Source organism: Muntiacus reevesi, chromosome X, assembly GCF_963930625.1.
Source record: "Muntiacus reevesi chromosome X, mMunRee1.1, whole genome shotgun sequence".
Lineage (NCBI taxonomy): Eukaryota > Metazoa > Chordata > Mammalia > Artiodactyla > Cervidae > Muntiacus > Muntiacus reevesi.
This window is the reverse complement of record NC_089271.1, coordinates 56,782,771-56,801,278: the sequence shown is the minus strand read 5'-3', so window position 1 is coordinate 56,801,278 and position 18,508 is coordinate 56,782,771.

The window sequence follows — 18,508 nt, the reverse complement described above, 5'->3', positions numbered from 1 at the left end:
ACTCACTTTCTTTTCTTCCCTGATGCCACTCATCCGAAGGGAACCCCTGGACTCCGCTGGAGCTGGACCCCGGCAGAGATCAAAGACCCCAGCTGACCCAGTCCATCCAACGACGTGGGACGTACCCAGGAGAGGACTGGCAGATGGACTTCAACTAGATGCCAGTTTCTCAAGGGTATATATACCTATTAGTCATGTAGATACATTCACAGTATGGATTGAAGGCTTTCCCACCTGAACTGAGAAGGCTGAGGAGGTGGTTAAAAAAAAAAAAAAATGTTCCATGAAATCATTCCGAGATTTGGTCTGCCCAGGTCATTACAAAGTGACAATGGGACATCATTTACTTCTAAGGTCACCCAGGGGTCTCTAAAGCATTGGGCATTACTTATTATCTCCACTGTACCTGCAGGCCTCAGTCTTCAGGAAAAGTAGAAAGAGCCAACCAATTCTTAAAATCAGTGATAAAAAAGATAACCCAGGAGACCTCCCTGGGATGGAAGGAGGCTTTACCAATAGCTCTCCTCCACACCCCTATTGTCCCTAAGGCACAGGTTGGTCTTAGTCCTTATGAGATGCTATATGTGAGATCTTTTATTTATGCCAATGACCTCTTCCTAGATTCAGAGGCTCAGACCCTCCAGCCTTATACCATGACCACTGGGCAATTCCAACAGGATATACGCTTGTGGGGTGTGAACCAGGATCCAAAAGATTCTAAGGAGTCACCACTATATGCTCCAGGGACTCAAGTCCTAATTAAAGCCTGGAAAGATGGGTCCCCAAAGGCTCAACTCCAGCCCACATGGAAGGGTCCCTACCCTGTAATACTTTCTACCCCCACAGCAGTCAAGGTACCAGGACATGACTCCCGGATTCACTACTCATGAGTCAAGCCATGGAAGAAGCCATGGAAGAAAACACCTGTGAGCCCCTGGGACATCTCAGATACCTATTCAGAACTACAAATGAGTGCCATTCTAATGAACATCCCCAAAGTCTAGTTTCTGGGGATAAGATTTCTCAGGATAGCTCTAAAGAGCCAACACAGCTTGGCAGGGTTTGTACTCCAAAACAGACAGGAGAAAAATCTTCTGATCCCTGAATAAGGAGGGACTTGAGCCAACTTGGTGATGGAAATTTGGAGTTGGTTAATGCCCCTGCTAGTCCTTGTTATGCCATATTGATGCTGCTTGTGATTGTTCTATGTATTATCAATTGTCTAACCTGTTTTGTCTATGCCCAGGTCAACAAGCTACAACATGCAGTGCCAGTTCAAAGGGATATATAAAACTACAGCCGACCACGGAAAATATCACTCACCCTTAGGTGGACACGACTATGAGGACTCTGAGGCCTGTGACTAGCAAGAGGGGGTGGCCCAATGCCCCTCGCCATCCCAGTTCAGCAGGAAGTAGCCAGAAAGACCTTGACGCCCCTATTCCCAAAGAATTCGGCCTCCCACCTCTTTAAGGGGGAATGTTAGGTAGTTAGAATATGAAAAATGAGTCCAGAATGGCGGTGGCTAAAAGAGAAGGAAGGCAAAAGCCCATGAAAATAGAACAAAGGTAGGTCTTCGGGTAGAACAAACAGCATTCCTGGCTAGCCCAATTTACATAGGACAGGACCAGGGGGAGGAAAAACATAAAAAGAGGAGCCAAAGGGCTGAGGGTCTCTCTCTCTCTCTCTCAATTCTCCTCACGTCTTTTGGGTAAGCATGACCTCACGCCTCGAGGATGTATTTTCTTTTATTTTCTAAATAAAACTGATCTGTCCAAGAGCTATAAAACAGTCTGTCCGAGAGCTGTAATGCAGACAGTCCAAGAGACGTGATGCGCTGAGGGTTTTAACGTCTGTCATTTCAAATATTTGTTGTGACGAGACAGAACCAAGGAAATTACCCACTCCCCTGACAATTGTATTTTCATAAGTTATAAAATAAAGATAAATGATGTAGGAGCTTTCGGGTGAGCCCTTCAGGAATACTAATGCTTTGGGTATGTCTATCTAAATTAGTTTCTTCAGACATTTTGTAACTTGAAACTTGAGAGTTTTGCTAACTTAAGTAATGCAATTCATTGACCATCCAGAGCATTTCACATAAGATAAAATACTGGAACACAGACTGCTAAACAAGACTAAATCTACCTACTTTTTTCTCTTTACAAGAGTGAACCTAAATATATTTGAAGTTTATTAGACACATGTCTTGTACCACATTGAGAAAAGAAATAACATGAAAAGTTATACATTTCTAAAGGTTATAGAATGTTCCAAAGTCTGGCAATCAGAAAATGTTGGTTTTCCACAGAGTTCAAAATTTTTACCTCTCAGGTTTTGCTAGAGATTTTAAGAGATTAGATTTTAAGAGTTGAAATTAAAATATGTAATCAAAACTACTAGAGATAATAAGCGAACTGTGTCAGTATGCAAAGAAAGGAGGATATGAGTTTTCAGCAAAAGTAGGTATGAGGAATGAAAATGTATTTTACTGAGGGGAAATAATGATTTTGTCATACAGTTGTTTTGCTTTGTTTTCTTTTGATGGAAAAATAAGGGCTAAATGAATATGGATATATAAAGTTGTAGAAGGTTTGTCAAAATGGAGCCCTTAAAAAGAGTTTTGTACCTGTGAAGGCTGAAACTGGATTGAATATTATTAAGTAAATGAATTTTGTTATTGAGGGTGGACTGGTGCAGGATTGGAGTTTGATTTTCTTTTAAAAGAACAATGTTTTCTTGTAATGTTGAGCTACTTTTGATAACAGGTTGTGAATCTCTTTGCTTTCCAAATACTCTATACTTGCCTTAAAAATCTTTTATTGTCACGTTGATTAAGTACTGCTTCGTGGTGGTCTATGATTCTATATAAGAAGGTGTTTTTTTTAAAAAAGCTATTGATTTTTTTTGACAAACTGTACAAATGTCAAATTCTAAATAAAATTCTTTTTAACTCTGGCTAACTTTGGGATGCTTCAAAGGGACCATGAAACATCCCAAAGAGACATACTAAATTAATTAGGTTTATTTGGTATGTTAAGTGGAAAAAATTTTCAAATAAGTGGTAATAAAATCTCCTTAAGTTATATGGGTTAATGTCTTTAATATAGATATTTCAAATCATATTTGGAATTTCTAAAATCCTAATGTCCTAGTATAATGTTATCAGTCAAAATACCAATTGTTACCTTAAAATGCATGTCACAGATAATAACCAATTTTCTTGTCAATTGAATTATAATCAAATCTTTAGCCATGATATTTTAAGTCTTTTGTCAATTATACATGATCATTGTCTTATTCTGATGCTTTTAGAAAATGAAGAGCTTCAAGAAGGTTCATAAAAAGGACTTTTGAGAAGTAAAAGTTTCTGATGACTTTTAGATCATGCCACTGAGCTGGGCAAGAAATTTAAAACTCTAATGGAAATCTGATGACTTCACACATCAAAAGAAATTGCTTACATAGGATTAAATAAACTGATAATTATGATATAGTTTTATGACATTTTTATGAAAAATTGGATTTTAATATTTGTTTTCCAGAAAACCTTTCTTTTATACTATGATAAATTGAAAATTATACCTTCAGAAACAAATTTTAAAAATTATCTTTTTCTCTTTACCTGAACTTTCTAGAATTTGGCTTCTTCAGATGTTTTCTGTATGAATTTGATGGCTTATTTTAACCAGATTACAACTTATACTAAGCATTGTTTCAATTTGTTCTCTCATTGTTTTCAAATTATTTATGCCTGTGCCCCTTTCTGCTGTACAGTGACCTTATTGACATTATTCTGTGTTACTTATTATCCTATGTGTAACCAGGCCTCAGATAAAATTAATGATAGCTAAATATCTTGAAGCCATCTCATAAATATAACTCTATATGAAATAATCATAGTCATGCAACTCTAGCTATGGGAAGAAACAAGGGAAACTTTTCCTGAATCATAATAGACTAGTAAGACAGAGAATTTTGATCCAGAGAATTTTGAATTATCAACAAAGCTTAATTCAAAAATGTCACAGAATTCTCTGTAGATCTAGGAATGAGTCTTCATACATAGCACAGTGGAACAAAGTTGGTCATACAATGCCTCCCAAAATTTGGTTGAATTTATGGTCAAGAGGAGAGACCATGGACAATAAATCTTATCTGCCATATACAAAGGAAGTTGTCATCAAGCCATCATTCACTGCAGCTGACCCCATTAGTACATGAGGGGAATTCTGGATGGAGAAAAATTAAGATAGTGGTCCTAGATATTTAAGGTGTATATCAAAGGTATAATCTCAATGAACCCAGACTCTCGAATCACCCCATACGTTGAAAACTTGAGATGTTCGGTTTTTGTGATCAGGAGTAATTTTTCAATGTCTGACCATATGTTTTATTTTCCAGCAAAAATTTCCTATATATCCTGGCTTCTCACTTAACTCTTTGGAGCAGTCGCTCAGAGCTGAGAGTCTATATCTCAGGCTAATTCCTTATTCAATCTACCAAATAAAACATGATTCTCAATGTTTAGGTTCTGCTTTTTTTTCCTCAGTCAACATGCCTTAAACCTATTGTTAAAGAAACAAGCCCAAAATGGAATCACTTCTGCTAAACAACACTAAGACTTAACACCTAACCTATTTGCAGTTTTAGCCTCAGGACTGAAATTTTAAACCCATCAGTCTGGAATTTCTAGGTCAACTCTAATAAGGTAACCTGCATGATTATACACCTCACTGAGATCCAAAAGGGTGGGGTGGGGGCAGGCTTGGTTTTACTGAGAAATACCCAGGGCTATGTTGAAAGACACCAAGGTGGCTCCATTGTAGAAAGACATAAGGCTGGGAGCTTATACTTGTAAGTGCCTAGTTAACTGGAGAAATTAAATCTCACCCTAAATATTGAGGAAACCCTTTAATACATATGCAGTTAAAAATTAAAAGCTGTCTTGGTAAAACCTTAAGTAAGGCCTTCTAGGGAGAAGCTCGAATTTCTCTGTGTTTTTGAGATATAAGTGTCCTATCTGATCTTCTTAGGTTGTTTTATCATGTGTTTGTTTGCTTATATTATGCCCACAAGAGGTCTTTTTACGTTCTTAATCATTTGTGTCTCTGTGGAAATATAATTTATTGGTGGCTAAATGAAGAATCCTTTGAAAATTAGAGAAACTAACAAATTATTAAATCTAGAGCACTCTTATTGTAAACACCTCTTTTGTTGGTATCTATAAAACAAAAGTCAAATTAGCCTAAGAACTTTTTTTTAGAACAAGAAAATTTGGTTTAGAGCATTTCATTGAGGCCTTCTCAATGGGCCTTAGAGATGCTAATAAGAGCAATTACGATTATCGATAACAACAACAAAAAACTTGGAAGAAAAATATCTAGCTATTATTTCAACAGGGGAGGGGGGAATTATTTTTTAAGTAGTTACCTCAAATAAATAAAAATTCCTTGGATGGCTATTTAGGAAGGAATAAATAAAATAGACATTTACATAATTAAACAAGATTTGATATGACATGACTTAAATTTAATGAGACAGGAGGGACACCCTACTGATCCCCAACATTAAAAGCTAAACAAGTCTGTTCTATTTACCTCAGTGTTAAATTATGTATTTAAAAGGCTAGAAAAATTTACACTGAGATATCTGACCACTTATTTTGGGATAGTTAGGTCAAACGGTCTGACTTCCTTGACTCTGGGGATTCCAGAGCCTTTTATATTAAAGTAGGTAAGGGGAATACATGTAACTCCATGGCTGATTCATGTCAATGTATGACAAAACCCACTTCAATATTGTAAAGTAATTAGCCTCCAACTAATAAAAATAAATGGGAAAAAAAAAAGTAGGTAAAATGAACAGGGAACAAAAAGAAAAAGCTTTTTAAACTCTCCCATAAGGCCAAAGCTTGTTGGTTGGACCCTTATGAAAGCTAAAATTAAAAGTATAGAAGTTGGTGAAATTTAGATAAATATATATAAATTGGTATATTTAAATGGGCTTTATATAAGATGGTTACAGCTCTTATTTAATCATAACATCAGATATACAAGGTATATAGATTGCCACTAAGGAAATATTAACTAAACACACTGAAGAAACCAATAGTTACTTGAGTCATACAAAATAACTAAAATGGGAACTAACTTGTCAGGGTTATTTTTTTTTAATAGTGATTTTCTTTGGTTTATTTTATAAACTTAGAAAGGTCTTTGCTAAATACCTTATACAAATCTTTGAAGACCTGATAAATTAAAATTCTAAAGTTATAAAATAAAAAAAAAAGGTCAGTTTTCATTCCAATCCCAAAGAAAGGCAATGCCAAAGAATGCTCAAACTACCGCACAATTGCACTCATCTCACACACTAGTAAAGTAAGGCATAAAATTCTCCAAGTCAGGCTTCAGCAATACATGAAGTATGAACTTCCAGATGTTCAAGCTGGTTGTAGAAAAGGCAGAGGAACCAGAGATCAAATTGCCAACATCCACTGGATCATCAAAAAAACAAGAGAGTTCTAGAAAAACATCTATTTCTGCTTTACTGACTGTGCCAAAGTCTTTGGAAGTGTGGATCACAATAAACTGTGGAAAATTCTGAAAGAGATGGGAATACCAGACCACCTGACCTACCTCTTGAGAAATCTGTATGCATTTCAGGAAGCAACAGCTAGAACTGGACATGGAACAGCCTGGTTCCAAATAGGAAAGGGAGAATGTCAAGGCTGTATATTCTCACCCTACTTATTTAACTTATATGTAGAGTACATCATGAGAAACGCTGGGCTGGAGGAAGCATAAGCTGGAATCAAGATTGCAGGGAGAATATCAATAACCTCAGATATGCATATGACACCACCCTTATGGTAGAAAGTGAAGAAGAACTAAAGAGCCTCTTGATGAAAGTGAATGAGGAGAGTGAAAAAGTTGGCTTAAAACTCAACATTCAGAAAACTAACATCATGGCATCCAGTCCCATCCCTTCATGACAAATAGATGGAGAAACAGTGGAAACTAACTGACTTTATTTTTCTGGGCTTCAAAATCACTGCAGATGGTGACCGCGGCCATGAAATTAAAAGACGCTTACTCCTTGAAAGGAAAGTTATGACCAACCTAGACAACATATTAAAAAGCAGAGATATTACTTTGTCAACAAAGGTCTGTCTAGTGAAGGCTATGGGTTTTCCAGTGGTCATGTATGGATGTGAGAGTTGGACTATAAAGAAAGCTGAGCACTGAAGAAAGCTGAAGAAATGATTCTTTTGAACTGCGATGTTGGAGAAGACTCTTGAGAGTTCCTTGGACTACAAGGAGATCTAACCAGTCCATCCCAAAGGAGATCAGTCCTGGGTGTTCATTGGAAGGACTGATGTTGATGCTGAACCTCCAATACTTTGGCCACCTGATGAGAAGAGCTGACTCATTGGAAAAGACCCTGATGCTGGGAAAGATTAAGAGCAGGAGGAGAAGGTGACGACAGAGGATGAGATAGTTGGATGGCATCACCAACTCAATGGACATGGCTTTGGGTGGACTCCAGGAGTTGGTGATGGATAGGGAGGCCTGGCATGCTGTGGTTCATGGGCTCACAAAGAGTCAGACACGACTGAGCAACTGAACTGAACTGAACTGAAAGTTATAAAACACAGAACTTCATAAATTACATTTCAGTTTGGTATAAGTCTTGTCACTGATTTTAGTAACCATGGGTGACAAAACCATTCTTTAAAAAACTAAACAACTGCCTTTCAAATGCCTAAACCAGAATATGAATACAGGCTAAAAGGACCTAGACTAAGCCCAATTAAGTGGCAAGACCTGCAAGACCAAGGTGGGGAAAAGTGGCAATTTTAAATCTAAACTGCTCAAAATGTTCTCACAGCCAAACCTTATAGATAGTAAGTCTTAATCATCTGAACAAGCAACTTTAAGGTATTCCAACTGTTTGTTAACTAGTAATTTTTATCAATATTATAATACGTGGTTCATATCTAAGTTTTAGTAAAGCCATGAGATCTCTAGTTTGTATATGTCTGTGCACACTATATACATATGAGATATTTATACTTCTAAAAGGTATTAGGATTAGATTTATAAAGAGCTCTATTTAATTTTAATAAAAATGCTTACATTTAAAGAATATTGGTCAAGATGACTTTCAGGTTCACATGAACTGGGAAATATTCAATATTAAGTTGATATCTGATATTAATGTCTAAGTGTGTGGATGTAAATTAATATAGATGTCATTAACAGTCATCAAAATTAAGAATAATACTTTGTTGTACCTAGGTTTAAAGAATAAGAACTTACTAATCTCTTGCAAGAAAATAATGACATGATGAAACTTCAAGGTAAATGCAAATGAGATAAAAACTTTGGGATAAAGCTTTAAAGTAATCATATTTTAGAAAAGTTTACTTAAAATGACCTTTCCAGGCATTTGGTAACTTAAAATTCTAAAATTTCCAATTTAAGCTAAGTGATGAAAGTTTATTTATTTCAAAGATACTGAGACACTGTTTACTAAATTTAAAAAATTAAAAGCATTTGGGAATATTCATACAAGTGTTTGGTATCACTCAAGTTACTCTCTATTAGAAAACAAATTTTGTTTGTTTGTTTGTTTTTTAAATTACCACTGATGTTTAAGCTCACCAATTTATAAAATGCCATTGTAAAGAGAGTGCTTAATTGCTTACCTCTTAGTTTTACTAAAATTAAAGTTTTAGGAGTTGAGGATTCTAATTTAAACATGTAATTTAAACTATTTAAAAAAATACAGTAATTTTCAGAATACAGTAAGAAATAAAATATATGTCTTCAGTAAAGAACATATGAGCAATGAAATTACATTTTAGTAAAAAAAATGAATAACCTTGTTAATTTTATTTAGATGAAAAATTAAAGAGACTAGATTTTTAAAAGTGATGAGAGATTATAAAGAGGAACCCTGAGGGAAAAGTTTATGCCTAGTCAGAATTAACTAAATTTAGACTGAATCTAACTAAGTAAATGGGCTTTGCTAAGTGAGCTAATGCAAGACTGGAAATTTTATTTCTGTCAGTGCTCCTTTTGATAACAGATTGTGTGAGTTTTTGTGCCCTTAAATGATCTATATTTATTTTATTTGACACCTTGGTTAAATTAATAGATATTGTTTCAGTGACCTATGATCCTGTGTTTTAAAATCTTTCTTATATTTCTAACAAACTTTCCAGAAAACAAAATCTAACTAATCCTTTTTAACCTCCAGCTGACTCTGGGATGGATGTTTTGAAAAAACATCTCTGTGAAACCTCAGACACAAATGTTAAGCTAAGCTTATTTGATAGTTTTAATTCAAAACCATTGTCAAATGATTGAAAGTAAATGCTAGGTTGCAATGTATAGATAAATAGCATTAATACAGATATTCCAAAACTTATATGAAATCCCTAACGTCTGACATGCCCGTGATATAATGTTATCAGTCATAATTCAAGTGATTATATTAAAATGTTATCAATCAGTTCAGTTCAGTCATCAGTCATGTCTGACTCTTTTCGACCCCATGGATTGCAGCACGCCAGGCTTCCCTGTCCAACACCAACTCCCAGAGCTTACTCAAACTCATGTCCATTGAATCGGTGATGCCATCCAACCATCTCATCCTCTGTTGCCCCCTTCTCCTCCCACCTTCAATCTTTCCCAGCAACAAGGTCTTTTCCAATGAGTCAGTTCCTCGCATCAGGTGGCCAAAATATTGGAGTTTCAGCTTCAGCATCAGTCTTTCCAATGAATATTCAGGACTGATTTCCTTTAGGATGGACTGGTTGGATCTCCTTTGCAGTCCAAGGGACTCTCAAGAGTCTCCTCCAACACCACAGTTCAAAAGCATCAATTCTTTGGTGCTCAGCCTTCTTTATAGTCTAATTCTCACTTCCGTACATGACTACTGGAAAAACCATAGGTTTGACTAGACAGAACTTTGTTGGTGAAGTAATGTCTCTTCTTTTTAATATGCTGTCTAGGTTAGCCAGAACTTTTCTTCTGAGAAGCAAGTGTCTTTTAATTTCATGGCTGCAGTCACCATCTGTGGTGATTTTTGGAGCCCCCCAAAATAAAGTTTCTCACTGTTTCCAATTTTTCCCCATCTATTTACCACGAAGTGATGGGACTGGATGCCATGATCTTAGTTTTCTGAATGTTGAATTTTAAGCCAACTTTTTCACTCTCCTCTTTCACTTTGATCAAGAGGCTCTTTAGTTCTTCTTTGCTTTCTGCCCTAAAGGTGGTGTCTTCTGCATATGTGAGGTTATTGATATCTCTCCCAGCAACTGATTTCAGCTTATGCTTCTTCCATCCCAGCGTTTCTCATGATGTACTCTACATATAAGTTAAATAAGCAGGGTGACAATATACAGCCTTGTCATATACCTTTCCTGATTTTGAACCAGTTGATTGTCCCAAGTCCAGTAAAACTGTTTCTTCTTGACCTGCACACAGATTTCTTAGGAGGCAGGTCAGGTTGAAAGGTTGTTGCTGAACGATAAGAGGCTGGGATTCTTGGCCTCTGGAGGAGACGAATTCAATCTGAGGCCAGAGATGAGGCTGGATCACTCAGAGCTTTTGTGTAATAAAGTTTTATTAAAGCATAACGGAGATAGAGAAAGCTTCTGACATAGGCATCGGAAGGAGCCAGAAAGAGTACCCCACTACTAGTCTTCAGCTGGATGTTATAGAGTCACTAGCAGTCTGTTAATGAAAAGAAAGAAATGTCTTAAAACTCAGAATGGCACCAGGCCCCTCATCAGTAAGATGCATTTTGGGATAATCTTGGCACCAGATGATTCATCCTGGGCCATAAGATGATTGACTTTAATCTTGTAGAAGGGCAGATTACCATACAAATAGTTTCATGTACATAGATTAGGGGAACAATATCTGAGTATAACATACTGGTTTGTCAAATAGATTCTGAGCCATTAGGCGGAAGCGACTTGAAGACAGAGTCTGGGGTAAATGCATAGTACATTAACATAGCTTAAGATAAACATTTCCATAAGAAAAATGTATTGGTTAACTCAAGGTTTGAGAATAGTTAGCTTCAGGTGAAACCAGGTGTGATGGCAACACAGTATTTTAAGAGAAACCTCCTTTTAAATTTGTATAGAGATGGGGGAAAAAATATCGCTAGTTTGTTTCCTCCTGCCGCTTAAGAGAGACAAAAATGTCTGACACTTGCAGCCTATTTCCTCCATCTGGAGACCCCTGGTCTTCCTGCCTCTTACCCTCTCAAGGTGGTGTAATATTCCCATCTCTTTAAGAATTTCCCACAGTGTGCTGTGATCCACACATTCAAAGGCTTTGGCATAGTCAATAAAGCAAAAGCAGATGTTTTTTCTGGAGCTCTCTTTCGTTTTTGATGATACAGCAGATATCGGCAATTTTATCTCTGGTTCCTCTGCCTTTTATAAATCCAGTTGAAACATCTGGATGTTCGTGATTGACATATTGTTGAGCCCTGGCTTGAAGAATTTTGAGCATTACTTTCCTAGCGTGTGAGATAAGCACAATTGTGCAGTAGTTTGAACATTCTTTGGCATTGCCTTTCTTTGGGATTGGAATGAAAACTGACCTTTTCCAGTCCTGTGGCCACTGCTGAGTTCTCCAAATTTGCTGGCATATTGAGGGAAGCACTTTCACAGCATCAAATTTTAGGATTTGAAATAGCTCAACTGGAATTCCACCACCTCCACTAGCTTTGTTTGTAGTGATGCTTCCTAAGGCCCACATGACTTCACATTCCAGAATATCTGGCTCTAGGTGAGTGATCACACCATCCTGGTTATCTGGGTCATGAAGATCGTCTTTGTATAGTTCTTTTGTGTATTCTTGCCACCTCTTCTTAATATCTTCTGCTTCTGTTATGTCCGTACTGTTTCTGTCTTTTATTGTGCCCGTCTTTGCATGAAATGTTCCCTTGGTATCTCGAATTTTCTTGAAGAGATACCTTATCTTTCCCATTCTATTGTATTCCTCTATTTCTTTGCATTGATCACTGAGGAAGGCTCTCATCTCTCCTTCTTTGGAACTCTGCATTCAAATGGGTATATCTTTCCTTTTCTTCTTTGCCTTTAGCTTCTCTTATTTTCACAGCTATTTGTAAGGCCTCCTCAGATAACCATTTTGCCTTTTTGCATTTCTTTTTCTTAGAGATGGTCTTGATCCCTGCCTCCTGTACAATGTCACGAACCTCCATTCATAGTTCATCAGGCACTCTGTCTACCAGATATAATCACTTGAATCTATTTCTCACTTGCACTGTATAAACGTTAGGGATTAGATTTAGGTCATACCTGAATGATCTTGTGGTTTACCCAACTTCCTTCAACTTAAGTCCGAATTTGGTAATAAGGAATTCATGATCTGAGCCACAGTCAGCTCCTGGTCTTGTTTTTGCTGACTGTATACATCTTCTCCATCTTTGGCTGCAAAGAATATAATCAGTCTGATTTTGGTGTTGGCAATCTGGTGATGTCCATGTGTAGAGTCTTCTCTTGTATTGTTGGAAGAGGGTATTTTCTATGACCAGTGTGTTCTCTTGACAAAAGTCTGTTAGACTTTGACCTGATTCATTTTGTACTCCAAGGCCAAATTTGCCTGTTACTCCAGGTAGCCCTTGACTTCCTACTTTTGCATTACAGTCCCCTACAAAAGACGCCTTTTGGGGGTGTTATTTCCGGAAGGTCTGGTAGGTCTTCACAGAGCCATTCAACTTCAGCTTCTTCAGCATTTCTGATCGTGGCATAGACTTGGATTACTGTGAGATGGAATGGTTTGCCTTGAAAACAAACAGGGATCATTCTGTCATTTTTGAGATTGCATGCAAGTACTGCATTTTGGACCGTTTTGTTGACTTTGATGGCTACTCCATTTCTTTGAAGGAATTCTTGCCCACAGTAGTAGATATAATGGTCATCTGAGTTAAATTCACCCTTTCCTGTCCATTTTAGTTCACTGATTTCTAAAATGATGGTGTTCACTCTTGCCATCTCCTGTTTGACCACTTCCAATTTGCCTTGATTCATGGACCTAACATTCCCCAGTCCCTATGCAATATTGCTCTTTACAGCATCCAACTTTACTTTCATCACCAGTCACATCTACAACTAGGTGTTGTTTTTGCTTTGGCTCCATCTCTTCATTCTTTCAGAGTTATTTCTCCACTCTTCTCCAGTAGCATATTGGGCACCTACTGACCTGGGGAGTTCATCTTTCAGTGTCATGCCTTTTTGCCTTTTCATACTGTTAATGGAGTTCTCAAGGCAAGAATACTGAAGTGGTTTGCCATTCCCTTCTTCAGTGGACCACGTTTTATCACAGCTTTCCGACATGACCTGTCAGTCTTGGGTTGCCCTATAGGGCATGGCTCTTAGTTTCTTTGAGCTAGATAAGGCTGTGGTCCGTGTGATCAGTTTGGTTAGTTTTCTGTGATTGTGGTTGTCATTCTGTCTATTCTCTTATGGAGAAGGATAAGAGGCCTATGGATGCTTCCTGATGGGAGATATTTATTGAGTGGGAAACTGGGTCTTGTTCTGATAGGCCATGTTCAGTAAATTTTTAATCCAATTTTCTGTTGATGGGTGGGGCTGTTTTCCCTCTCTGTTGCTTGACTTGAGGCCAAACTATGGTGGAGGTAATGAAGATAATAGAGACCTCCTTCAGAAGATCCCATGCAGGCACTGCTGCACTCAGTGCTCTGACCCTGAAGCAGGCCACTGTCAACCCATGCCTCTGCTGAAGATTAAAATGTTATATGTTGCAGAAGTATCCAAGTTTCCTAACTACATTGTTCAAATCTTTAACCATGTAGAAAGGCCATGGCACAATCAGTAGGGAAGTGACTTTTAGAGTGATTCCCACCTGGGGAAAACTCTCTGAACTACATAGTGACAGAGGGACCCATTCTACTGGACAAATGGTTAAGGAAATTCATAAAATTTGGCTGATTATGCAACATTTCCATTGTGCCTATCACCTCTCAGTCTTCTGGGTTAGTGGGAAGGACAAATGAAACAAGTAAAACTCAGCTGGCCTAAAATTATGGATACTAATTCCTTCTCTTGGCCTAAGGCTCTTCCGTTGGTTTTCCTCAACCTCAGATTCACTCCTTTGGCAAACATCATTTGTCTCCCTTTGAGATTATTACATGGAGACAATGAGATTGGATGAAAGACTATGACCCTGTAATACTTAAGAGAGATATATTGTATTATATATACACAAGGGTTTAATCAAACTACTGACAAGACAGTCTAAGTCACTTCAGTCGTGTCTGACTCTGTGCGACCCCATAGATGGCAGCTCACCAGGCTCCCCTGTCCCTGGGATTCTCCAGGCAAGAACAATGGAGTGGGTTGCCATTTCCTTCTCCAATGTGTGAAAGTGAAAAGTGAAAGTGAAGTCCCTCAGTCATGTCTGACTCTTAGCGACCTCAGCCTACCAGGCTCCTCTGCCCATGGGATTTTCCAGGCAAGAGTACTGGAGTGGGGTGCCATTGCCTCCACCAAAGACAGTCTAAAGGTGTTTCTAAAGCTTATTGCAGTAATCTATCCTCAAAAGAAGATCAGATGTCCCATAACTTTAAATCAGGAGATTATTTACATTGGAAAAGACATCATTTAAAAGACTCTTTTCAACCTAAATGGAAGGGCCATTATCAGGTTCTTTTGACTAACTCATGCACAGTGAAATGGAAGGGAATTGACCCTTAGGCTCATATTTCCCACCTAAAAAGGGCTCTGGCACAAGACTGATCTATAAAGAGAACTGCTGACCTCAAGCTCACCTTAAAGAGATGCTGCAATAATAACAAAAAACCAATGCCATAGTGAGAAGACTACATCAGAAGTAGACAGCTGACCCAAGATGACCTGACTCATATGACTGTTCATAACGTTTTTTCTTGATTTCTTGGACTCTTATGCATAAATCGAATGTTTTTCTATCATGGGCATGATTTTATGCAAATTTTAGAAATCAAGTTGTTGGGTTGTGGTCAATTACTTGCATCCAGTACCTCTGATTTACCTCAGTGGATTTCTTCCCTCCAAGGGTTTGATTGGATGGCTCTTGGAAAGTTTATTTTAAAAAATAGGAATTATAGCTTTATCTGGAGGGTGAAAAGGTTGGTTTCAAACTCAGCATTCAGGAAACTAAGATCATGATATCTGGTCCCATCACTTCATGGCAAATAGATGGGGAAACAGTGGAAACAGTGGCAGACTTTATCTTTTTGGGCTCCAAAATCACTACAGATGGTAACTGCAGCCATGAAATTAAAAGATGCTTGCCCTTGGAAGAAAAGTTATGACCAACCTAGACTGCATATTAAAAAGCAGAGACATTACTTTTTCAACAAAGGTTCATCTAGTCAAAGCTATGGTTTTTCCAGTAGTTATGTATGGATGTGAGAGTCGGACTATAAAGAAAGCTGAGCACTGAAGAATTGATGCTTTTGAATTGTGGTGTTGGAGAAGACTCTTGAGAATCCCTTGGACTGCAAGGGAGATCCAACCAGTTCATCCTAAAGGAAATTGGTCCTGAATAGTCATTGGAAGGACTGCTGCTGAAGCTGAAACTCCAATACTTTGGCCACCTGATGTGAAGAACTGACTCACTTCAGAAGACCCTGGTGCTGGAAAAGATTGAAGGTGGGAGGAAAAGGGGATGACAGAGGATGAGTTGGTTGGATGACATCACTAACCCAATGGACTTGAGTTTGAGTAAACTCTGGGAGTTGGTGACAGACAGGGAAGCCTGGTGTGCTGCAGTTCATGGGGTCTCAAAAAGTCAGACATGACTGAGAGACTGAACTGAACTGAACTGAACTACTGATATCACTAGATAGTAAACACTCACTTGGCCAATCAAACATACTTATTCTAACACTGGCCATAAATATGCATTTTACCTTAAGGTTACTCTAGCTCAGTCAGAAAAACAGATTAAATTCCAGTCAAAAATGTAAACTCTAGACTATTAAGAAGGACACTTCCTCAGTTATAGGATGGATTTATCTGGCTACAACCAGGCTATGGTAATCTAAGCTTAAAGGCCCCACTATGCTGGTAACAATTAAATCATACCAAAGATAATGAACCTAATAACATTAGAAAATTAGGCTGGGTATCTTATGAAAACTGCCAATGTACCATTTCTCTTAAAGGCAGTACTTGATATTGAACAGATTAGATTAGATGTCTGGAAATATACTGACTGGTGCCTAACAGGACTCAATTACTTTGTGGGTCCAATTTATGACTCTGGCTTCCACCAGGCTGACTAAGAAGTACACTTTCAGATTCCCCTGGACTCAAGACTACTTATGTACAAATTTAGATGTGACTCCAGCAAATTTGCCATCACTATGAGCCCAGTTGACCAAGAGATTTGTATTTCACTGGTATGATCACTTAGCAGCTATTTTTACACCATTAGTAGGGTTGGAAAACGTTATTTCTCACATCGAAGACTTAACAAAATTCCCTCAAAAGGCATTAAATGATACCAACCAGGCTATTAGTCTACTATATTCTGAGGTCTCTGTGATGAAAAAAGCTGTCTTACAAAATTGTATGGCCCTTGATATCCTCACAGCATCTCAAGAGGACGCCTGTGCTATAATTCAAACTAAATGCTGTGCTAATATACCAGATTGTCGGGAGCCGGCGAGAGAAACCCCACCCGTGACAAGGTCTGGGCCCAAGGAGCTGGCATGCAAAGGCATCTGGACCTCCGGGACCGCTCCACACGCAAAGGCATCTGGACCTCTGGGGGTTTCTTGAGACCCACCATCTACTCCCAGGCCTTCATCCTTTCATCTTCTGATGCTTGGCGTTCTTCTATGTTCTCTAAAAACTAGTCTGACTCTTACCTAAAATACCTCCTTGGAACCTTTGCATGGCAGCAACACAGTCCCTAGGGGCACATGGGTCCCAATAAACAGGCCAGAAGTAAGGAATATATTACACAGAATATCCTGCCTCTTCTGGCTCTGTTGGAATTATGATTGCCAATTTAGAATCTAGAATGCTCATGATTGCACAAAAACCCTTCTAGCATAAAACCAAGTCTGCCAGCAACAGGCCTATCTATCCCATAAGCAAAAGTAGATAAAGAGTCCATTAGAGATTGAGAAGATTCCTTAGGGTGTGATCAGGAGGGAATTCATGAGACCTCTGACCCTTAGGATTACATACCAGAGCTCAGCCTGGGGCTGAGCTTCCCAAGATAAGGTTTGTAGATGGCTTTTCACGGTTGACTAGCTGCTGCACCTGGAACAATATTATCATTCCCCCCTCCTTAAACCTCTATAAAGGATTATTTGTTTTAGGGTATATAAGCACAGATGTAAGAGAATAAAGTAGTCTTGATCCTGCACTCAACCAAGACTCAACTCGCTTTCTTTTCTTCGCTGACGCCACTCATCTGAAGGGAACCCTGGAATCCGCTGGGGCTGGACCCCGGCACCAAATGAATCCTATAAGGGGTGATGTTTTAAGAAGATGGTTTGGTTCTGAAAGCTCATGGCTTAAATCCCTATGTGCAACTTTAATCACATTATTAGTTGTATTACTTGTAATTTGTTTATTTTAAAAGATTGTTGTCTTTTGTGATGTATAACCAAGCCTCTGGCCGAATTAATAATATCACCGACTCGATGGACATGAGTTTGAGTAAGCTCCAGGAGCTGGTGATGGACAGAGAGGCCTGGCAGGCTGCAATTCATGGGGTTGCAAATAGTCAGACACTACTGAACGACTGAACTGAACTGAACTGAAACATCTTAATGAAATAGATCACATTTATAATATAGAATAAATGTGATAGTGTGGTTCTAGGTATGAGAAGAAGCAACAAGGGAAATATCTCCTGGATCTTGTTAGGTTACAAGATAGAGGATACAGAGACTCTTTTATTATGGCAAGTGGTGGCTGTGTGGCACTGGAGTGGCATGCAGCCGAGAGGAGATACCCCACATCCAAGGTCAGGAGCAGTGGTTGTGCTTTGCTGGAGCAGCTGTGAAGAGATACCCCATACCTGAAGCAAGAGAAACCCCAGTAAGACAGTAGGCACTGAGAGAGGGCATCAGAGGGCAGACAGACTGAAACCACAATCACAGAAAATTAGCTAATCTGATCACATGGACCACAGCCTTCTCTAAATCGATGAAACTAACCCATGCTGTGTACAGCCATCCAAGAAACACGAGTCATGGTGGAGAGTTCTGACAAAATGTGGTCTACTGGAGAAAGGAATGGCAAACCACTTCAGTATTCTTGCCTTGGGAACCCCATGAACAGTAGGAAAAGGCAAAAAAATAGGACATTGAAAGATGATTTCACAGGTCAGTAGGTGCACAATACGCTACTGGAGAAGAGTGGAGAAATAATTCCAGAAAGAATGAAGGGAAGGAGCCAAAGCAAAAACAATGCAGATTTGTGGATGTGACT